This window comes from Alligator sinensis, unplaced genomic scaffold, assembly GCF_000455745.1.
Source record: "Alligator sinensis unplaced genomic scaffold, ASM45574v1 scaffold220_1, whole genome shotgun sequence".
Taxonomy (NCBI): domain Eukaryota; kingdom Metazoa; phylum Chordata; order Crocodylia; family Alligatoridae; genus Alligator; species Alligator sinensis.
Window position 1 is genome coordinate 1,982,477 of NW_005842136.1, and position 9,304 is coordinate 1,991,780.

General features: G+C 43.4%; 1 long non-coding RNA gene across 1 annotated transcript in view; it reads left to right on the plus strand.

Moving 5' to 3' along the window:
• The first annotated feature begins 7,699 nt into the window (after nucleotides 1-7,699).
• LOC102368041 overlaps nucleotides 7,700-9,304 on the plus strand; it is a 103,782-nt gene continuing 102,177 nt past the window's right edge. Inside the window, exon 1 of the long non-coding RNA XR_324028.2 lies at nucleotides 7,700-8,361. This is a non-coding gene — a long non-coding RNA (uncharacterized LOC102368041). The remainder of the gene's footprint in view (nucleotides 8,362-9,304) is intronic.

Genomic DNA, 9,304 nt, shown 5'->3' on the forward strand with positions numbered 1-9,304 from the left:
TGTAAGCAGGCGATGGCATTGGTGGAGTTGCAAGTGAATGAACCTCAGATGTTATAATCTGTGTTATTCTGTCCAGTCATGATATGCTCTGTATTGATGTTGGGGCACAGAAGACATCTGGGTCCATTGAAAGGCCTGGTGCCTTGGTGAGACTGAAAGTAAAGTAGCCTGTTGCTTGAGAGATGCTGTTTGAGGTTGGGAGGCTATCTGTAAGCCAGGACCAGTTTGTCCCCCATGAGTATTTTAAGACAGTCATCATTTTCTAGGAGGGGTTGAAGGTCATTAATGATATAGTTGAGGTGCTCAAGCTGGGGGTTGTAGGTGACAACCAGAGAGACCCTGTTGTCCTTGTTCCGGGGATTGGTATGGTAGCAGGTCAGAGTGGAGTCTGTGTCTGGTTTTGTTGATCTGAATGGCTACAGTTTTGGGCTTATATTGTAATTGTAGGATTCCTGCTCCAGATCCTTAAGGTGTATATCCTGGTTGGAGCAGATATGGTTGTAATGTAGAACTTTGCTGTAGATGATGGAATTAGTGGGGTGCTTAGGATGAAAGCTGGTGGTGGAAAGGTAGCTGTGGTGGTCAGTTGGTTTCCTATACAATGTGGTGGCAATGTGGCCGCTCCAAATCTTCACTGTAGTGCCTAAGAAAATAATTTGTTGGGCAGAGTATTCCAAAGTTAGTTTGATGGAGGGGTGGCATTTCTTTAGAGATTCCTTCCCATGTATCCATACAATGAAGATGTCATAGATGTATCTAGGTAGATCATGGGAATGAGAGGACAGCTGCGGAGAAAACGGGCTTCAAGGTCTGTCATAAATATGTTGGTATACTGAGGGTCATGTGTGCGCTCATGGTAGTTCTTTTGTTTATAAGTATAGGGAATCCCCAAACCTGAAATAGTTGTGCAGGAGGACAAAGTGTGAGAGTTTAATGAAAACCAAAGCAATTTTCACGCTGTGAATAATGTTCTTCATGACTTGCAATCCATCTTCATGGCAGGTGTTGGTGTACAGTTGCATAACATTCCTGGTAGATAATATGGTGTTAGCTGGAAGCTTGTCAGTGCAGGCCAGTTTCTGTAAGAAATCTGTGGTGTTTTCAAAGAGCTGGAAGTTCCAGTGACATATGGAAATGGGATAGAGTCCACATAGCCAGAAGCTCCCTCTGTGATGGTGCCAGTGCCAGAGACAGTGAGGCATCATGGTTGCGAGGTTTGTTGATCTTGGGTAAGAAGTAAAATTTGCCTGAGCTGGGCTCCTGGGTGATAGAAACAGTAATCCTCTCCTGTGTTTCCCGAGGTAGGTCCTGTAAGACTTTATCTAGATCCCTCTAGTATTGTGCAGTAGGGTCCTTTCCATGTTGAAAAGTTGTATCTCAGTTTCCTGTAAGCATGCTGTTTTGTCCATGACAACAGTGGCACCCCCTTTATTATCCTGTTGTATGATAATATCTGGATTGTTTTTTAAGGCTGATCATGGCTCCACAGGATTGAGGTTGTAACATAAGCTTGTGCTATAGAGAGATATATATATACACACACACATATGTATACACATACATATATAACTATTCTGATTAGTCTATAAGGTGGATATTACCCTGCCTTCTACTTGATTACAGACTAACACAGTTAATTATGTCACTATTCATAGTCAGGTTATACAGGGGTCTTCAGATGCATTACCAGAGATAGGGCGCATCTGCATACCGCCGTATGGCGCTGTTGCTACAGTGCTGTGCTTTAGTACTTCTTTTTGGAAGATTTCACCACCATGTCGCCGAGGAGTGCACCGCTATAGCGATGTACCTGGTGATTACGTGTAGATCCATGTGATTGCTACCTTGCCGTAGTGCATACTGTATGTTGTGGAAGTATGACATGTAGATGTGCCCATAGAGTCTTTAGCTGTTTTATATCAGTGGAATTATCATTTATGTCTTTTGGTAGAAGCACTTCAATCTGCACTTCTTCTATGGTGACCAGTTTAAATTGGTCATTCTGAAACTTCATCTATATCTTCATGGTCTCATTTTTTAATACACACAATGGGTATCAAGAAAAGCAGAAGAAACTAAATCCCTCTTCTTAGATGAGATGTGTTCCTGTTCTGGGATCCTGCTTGAATTAGTCAGATTCCCTTTTCATTGTTCAATATATGCAATAGTTGCCAATAACTCAGTAAGCCCCACAACTCTTGCTAGGGCTGACATGAAGCACTCTGATTTTGTTTTACATCAGTTTTTACCCTCTGCATGACCCTGAACCAGATCCTGGCTGGCTGAAGACAGTGGAGATTTCTTTCAACCTTGCACACTAGACAAGCTTAATTCCTTTCATTATAAACAGTGAAGTGGTCATGACAGCAGGAGGAAAGACAACGGAAATGGAGGAAAGACGAGGCAGATGCATTAAACCAAACATGATGTCATAGACTTTCTGATGTCATCTGCCATTATGGAAGGATGAATGTCAAAGTTACTCCTGATTCGATTCAGTGCTTACAGTGTTAGCAGAATTGATTTTGGTTTCCTTTAAAGTGCTGATGCACAGGGAGTACACATCTAGCCATTCCTCACATGCAAATTTCCAACTATGAGAAGGCCTTTTCAGGCAAGGCAATGAAGAGACAAATTTGACACTTTTTGCCTTCTGTGTGATATTTGATTTTGTTTTCATATCTTCCCCCTGCAGATGCAGAGGTAACTAGTTGAAGAGTCTTCATAAGCAGGTTTTCTGAAGAGAGATGTGGGGATGGGAGCAATAATAACTAAGTTCCTCAGGGTCAATTCACTAAGAAAACCACTTAAAACAGCCGCTTAAAGAACCTTTTGTGATTGACAGAGCTATTTCCCTGATGATACACTGAAGACACTTCAGAAGATCATCAATGACTTAAATGGGGTCAGGATTTCACTCATCCAGACAGTCTCTTTCACACTTATTTTCAGCAACTATAAGAGAAGTACATTAATAGGAATGTACCTCCTGTAACTATATTTAGATACTCTTAAAGTAGTTTGAAAAACTGCCAACAGCTAGGAATAGAAATTTACTCCAGCAAGAAAGTGCAGAGAATCTCTGACTGGTTTTAGTAGAAAAGACTGGAGGGGATGGAGAGGGGAAGCTAGGCCCCTCTAACATCCTAGATGGCTGCCCATAGTCAAGGAAGGCCAAGGAAGTGGTCTGAGGTGGATACTGCTGCCCTTAACAAAGGTGTAAGCCAGTTCCCTCTGCTTCATGGAGATAGAAGTTGTGGCCACAAACAAAAGAGCTGTCAGATGATGGTGGTCAGCGTAGAGTAGAACAGGGGCTATGAGAAGCAGGTAAGACCCTGCTGGAGGAGAGAAGGAGGAAGGAGGAGAGAAGGGCACTGTGGAGGCCAGGGTGGTGGGGAACTGGGGGAACCTGAAGAGGTGTGGAGGATAGTAAAGGGGACAGGAGGTGGAGGAAAATGGGTGGCAGCACTCTGACCCAGGAAGCTGCTGAAGAAGGATAGAGAAGGTATTGTAGATGCCCCAGAGGAGTACTTTCTTGGGATCTGCAGCCCTACACAGTTTCTTGAAGTGCACCCAAAGCCAGCTCAAACATAGCTTCTAGACAAGGTGAGCCCTTGACTTCTTGGACTCTTGAGACTTGGCCTTTGGATCCATGAGCCCTGCAATGAGTTGACGTCCAGTCGAGGCAGATCCAGTCTCAGATCTAAGTTGGAAGTAATCAGGGAAACAATCTGAGCCATCCCTCAGGAAGAGGCCCTGCCTACATTGGCCTATATAAATTCAGACTAGACAGTAAGTGGGAAGGTGTCTGGGCATAATACCACCTTTCTGTGCATTTGGCCTGCTTGGGACTCCTAAGCCTGACTTCACGCTCTGAACTTCTGGTTTGGACCCCTCTGCCTATTTCTTACTGTTCCTGTCTTGGATCTTGGAGTCTTGGACCTCCCAGCCTGGATCAACTGCTTGCCCTGACCACAACCTTGTCTCTACCCTTGGTTTACTATCCTGGACTAAGAGTGATACCTGGTTTTGACCTTGGCTTCCACTTTGGGAAATGCCTGCCATAGCGCAATCCATGCAGACTGGCTGTCTATGCTCCAGTCAGCCCTTAACAAACCCCTGGTAATTTGTGGTCCTCTCAGAGAGCTACCTCTTGGCTTAGCTCCTGGAGACAGACTTTACCTTTTCAAAAGGGCAAAATATACCAAAGTCATGTGTAGCAAAGTAGGTAGATTTTCTTTAACAAAAGCAACATTTATGAGTCAATGTCAATACGGCAGGTAGATGCTCTGGTAACTCTAAATCTGCAGCAGTCAAATGCTCTGGTACCTGACCATAGCTATTCTTCCTCAAGACTTTTAGGCTCCTCTCCTCCTGCCTCTTTCTCTGTCACCCACCTTTGTGTCTCAGTTTCTGGTTTTCCAAATGGTCTCATTGCACAGGGCCTTTCAAGTTCCTCCTTGGTACTAGAAACAGCAGGTAATCTTCAGGCACTGAGTGTCTGAATCCAATGAGCCATGCAAATCTGTCCATTGTCATCTTCATGGTCTATTCACCATCAGTAGAACACTTTGGCTGATGCCCACAAGTTGGCCTTCAAACACAATCAGCCTCTTCTTTCCCTGTGTATAGGCTACTCAGGGAAACTGAAGCATGCAATATGACTTTAACACAAGGGAACTGGGGATGCCAGAGTGGTGGAAAACTGGGGCAGCATGAGGAGGTATGAAGTATAGTCTTGGTGGTAAGAATGGGAGAAAAATGGGTGGCAGCTTCCTGACCCAGGAAACTACAATGTTCACTCTAGCATGTGGGTTATGACAGCATCTGATGAAGTGAGCTACAGCTCACAAAAGCTTGTGCTATATATTTATACCCATATAGATCTATCTATCTATATCTACTTTGATTAGTTTGTAGGGTACAAATCTACCTTGCCTTCTATGTGTGGGTCATGAGCCACAGGATTTGGGTGCCTGCAGGAGGAGCTCTTCCAATAGTACAGGCAGCTGTTCCATTCTTATCAATATCAGGTCTGTGCCTCCTGACCAAACAGCAAAATATCACCAGTGCCTGCTGCACTAGGATTTCTCTTCCCCCCCTGGCATTTGGGCAAGGAAGAAATATCTCAGAGGAACAGGACACCAGAGAAGTAACAGTTGTAGAAGTACTGCTGATGTCCCATGCACAGCACATAAGGGAGGGAGGGGTAATTATAAGAAAAATAATTATCTTCAGCTATTTAGAGAGCTTAGTGTAAATGGATAATTTCTTTATTTATGTAGCAATATAATTGAATGAGTGGAATGAAAGCCCCTAAGTTACACAGCACCAAGAAGCTTGGACTGCTCATGGTGGTGTGACCAGAGGAATGGCAGCCACCACCACCAAAGTACCCATGAGCAGCCAAAGGGGCCCATTGCCAAGGCACTCAAACCCAGGACCTTGAGTTCTAGAGACTAGCAAGCTGCCTACTGGCTCTTCAGCTTCCTTTCCACTACACAGTCTGATGAACTGGCAATCTTGCAGTGAAATGGACCTCAGGCCCCAACAAGATTTTTGCCAGACTCAGACATAGACAATCTAACCTTCTAGATTGCAGCAAGGCCCAGAATTTCAGAGCTTAGTTCTCCATCCTCAACTCCTGAAGAGGTCTAACCAAAATAAAGCTGGCCACTAGGCACACTCCATTGGGAAAACATCAATTGCAGTAACTATTGTCATTTATTGATGTTCATTGTATGCATCTTTTGTGTACCATAAAGGTCTAATTTTCTAGTATTTATTAGAACTTTCTCCAAGTCATTTACTATATCTCCTTGTTTTCCTCCTGATTAGGTCCAAACTGCACATATTATTATTCCATTAGGACTGGCTGCACGTTTGTTTTGTACATCCTTATCTAAGAAACCTCCTATAAATATATGTATTATACCAAAACTACATCTAATACGTTTTGTTACCTTAAATCACTACTACTACTATTTTTAAGTTAAAGCTGTGTGATAGCATATTTGGATTATCTGAGTGCCTTCTTTTGTAATATCTCCTTTCACTTCTTGTCCTCCATTTTAATTTGATCTCATTACTGGTTTAGTTGTACATGTTAATTGCGTCCTTCCTTTGCTGACCAGGCTGGTTGTCACATCAGCAAAGGTTCACTCTACAATCACTCAGAAACAGGTTTGGGCACCTTCTGCTTTAGCCAAACTTCAGCAGCTTGGCCTGTGACCCTTACGAATGCCTGAGGCTGGCAACATCCCTTTGTTCTAAGAAGCAGTTAGATTTATTTGCTAGAAATCTCTTCCTGCTTCACAATGTGGGGTGGAAGGCGCTCAAATGAAAGAACCTACGTTGGGCTGAAGGTTAATTTAGCTTTAGCCATTTGAATTGCACATCTCTGGTAATGGTGTCAGAGCAGGAAGGGGTGGACTGGAAAAAGAAACAGCATGGCAAGAGCAAGTGGTCGGATTGTGGAGGCTCAGAAGGCGCAATATTTAGCGCTTGAACATGTTCAGTGTACTCTGAGTACCTTCCACCCCGTACCTGCCTCCAAATAATAGTCAATGCAAACAAAATTGCCTGTTCCATAACAAGCTTGGATAGAACCCAAACATCAAGGTTCATTTATTTGTTTTTGTCCTTTATATTTTGACAGGATAACTTGGACGTTCAGTTACTCCATCTTGTTTTTCAGTAATGTCAAGCATCCCAACTTAATATATGCAGCTGCTGTTTTAGCTAGAAGATGGAGAGATGCTAGGGCTGCTAAGGCTCTGAGTAGAAGCTAAAAAAAAAAAAAGAGGAAGCTTCAAACAAATCACTAATCCCAATCCTGCATCAACATCCAAAAGTCTTAGATTATGGATAAAAATCCATGTATAGTAAAATGAATATATAATAAAATGAATATAAATATTCATTTTTCTCCCTCTCCACACACACACACTTAAAGCCTTCTAAACCTTGAAATCAGTACATCAGTGTCAATATCCTTAATTTAATGGGACTAGGTTTTAAACATGTAATATCCCATCTTTTTTTTAAAAAAAGACCTAGTAATATGAACATACATATGTTCATATATATAAGAACATATAGCAAGTTATGTATACATATTATATACTGCTTTACTAAGTAAATGCAATAAGTATTACAGTTTTGCTATTTTAAAAATGCTGTTTTTGTTAATTTAATAAATATGCATTTGTAAAACCTAGTCCCATTAATTTAAGGATACTGACATTAAGAATAGTTACACTAATGGGCTGATTACAGGTTTTAGAAGGAATGCACGACACTTGAAATCTTTCTTACTGCTCTAAGGAGTTTTAGTTAAAACATAAGGAATTTATGAATATGAAAAAGCAACTCTTCATAGAAATAGTAATTGGAATATAATTATTTCTAGGACCACTTAGAAGCTGAAATAACCATTAAATAAATAATAAAACAAACAAACAAACTCAGCTCTCCTGAAGATCTTCATGGATGTATAGTAAGATAGAAGGGAAAAAAACCCTTTAAATGTGCTCAGAAGTGCCATCTTGTGGTAATACTAAATATTGTATTTGTGATTATATGCTGTACCTTGTGATTTGGTCTGATAATCAAGAAACTTGGATTATAAGCATAATTCTTAGCACCCCTTGTCTTCCCCAGGGCACAGAAGCAGGAGCCTTGGTCCATCTCCCAGAGAAGATAGACTTGTAACTGGATAAACATGCTGCAGATGCAGTAGTTGTCCAGAGCTCAGACCTCTTTTTGCGGTTTCTCCCAACCTATGCCTCTGCAGGGAGCGATGTCTGGGTTGGTGGCAAGACACCTCTCCAGCTCCAGCACTTCGCTCCTGAACTGCTCTCTGGCCATTTCCCTCTGCTGTGTGGTTTGGTCCTAAGGTCATAGAATTGTAGGGCTAGAAGGCATCTTTGGAAGTCATCTAGTTCCACCACTTGTAGGAAGCCAGATAACCCCTATCCAAATGTGGCAGGCTGTAGCAGACTGCAGAACCAGAGGCTGCAGCCCAGCTGTGAGAAATAATGCTAATTACAGGCTGCTCAGGGAAACTGGGCCAGCTGAAGGAGATAATATGAGGCCACAGGAAGTAAAAACCTCCCAGAGAAAAGAAACCAGGAAGATGGGTGAATAGAAGAAGAGAGAGAATGAGTATGGCCTGGCTTGCCCTGGCCAATGGATGCAATACTACATAAGGGACTCTTAGAGATACAGGTGCTGCAAGACTGGGAGCAACAGCACTACAGGGAGCTGAGTCACAAACAGTCTGAGAGAAGTGATTGCAGCAAGGAGGGAGCAGCAGCAAGTTGGAGGCACCTTTTCAGGGGTTGAGAAGGACCCAGACCTGTGAGTTACACCTTTACGGGCTGTTTGGGTTAAAGTTTAAGGACTGGCTGATTATAGGAGGGTGCCTGTTGCACAGGCATGCCCTGGGAGTACAGGCTGTATCATGTTTAAGGACTAATTGAGTTCAGCATTAACCCTGAAACCTGCTATACCAAACCTATCCAGACCACCCTACATGAGTCTGTCTCTAACCTATTACTAAAACTCAGCCCTCTCACATAACCTAACCTGCCACATGTAAAGTAGGGGGGCAAAGGCAATTGGTGTCCTGCTGCTACAAATGTTGTCAAAATAAACTCAAGATCCAAGGCAGAGGGCTATACCATGTCCCTTGCCTCCCCTGTGCTACAGCAGATGGCAACCCCCCTTCTCCCCCCAGTCTGTACAGATATGCCCATGAGGTAAAACTCCTTCCTGATCTCAAATGTGGCAACTGGGATGGAGGGACCGGACCTTATAGCAGGGGTAGGCAATGTTGTGTTGTGTGTGTGTGTGTTTTTTTTTTTTTGGCCAGAGTACTGAAAAAACCACAATGTCTACCTTGTAAGGTGCTGGAGTGCTGGCACACCACAAAAACAAAACTGGGGCAGAAGGGGTACATGGCAGGATGCACTGCATATTTAATACTATTAATAAAAAAAACAAAAAGCAACAACACTAATGACTTTTATTTTATGTTTATTTTTTTTATAGTGAATACAGAGTTGGTGTCAGGTGGGGAGCGGGGGCTGCCCCTGCCCCAGGGCTCCACTACTCGGGCCACAGCGGGGGGCCCAGCAGCACCGGAGGTGGGGCCCAGGTGGTCTGCACAGCTCAGCGGGGATGGGGCGCAGCCACCCTGCCCACAAAGGGACACTGCCTGGCTGGAGCAGGACGCCAGGCCCAGGGGGCTCCTGCTTGGTCTCTGTGTGTGCCGGGTACAGTGGGAGCGGGAGCTGCAGGC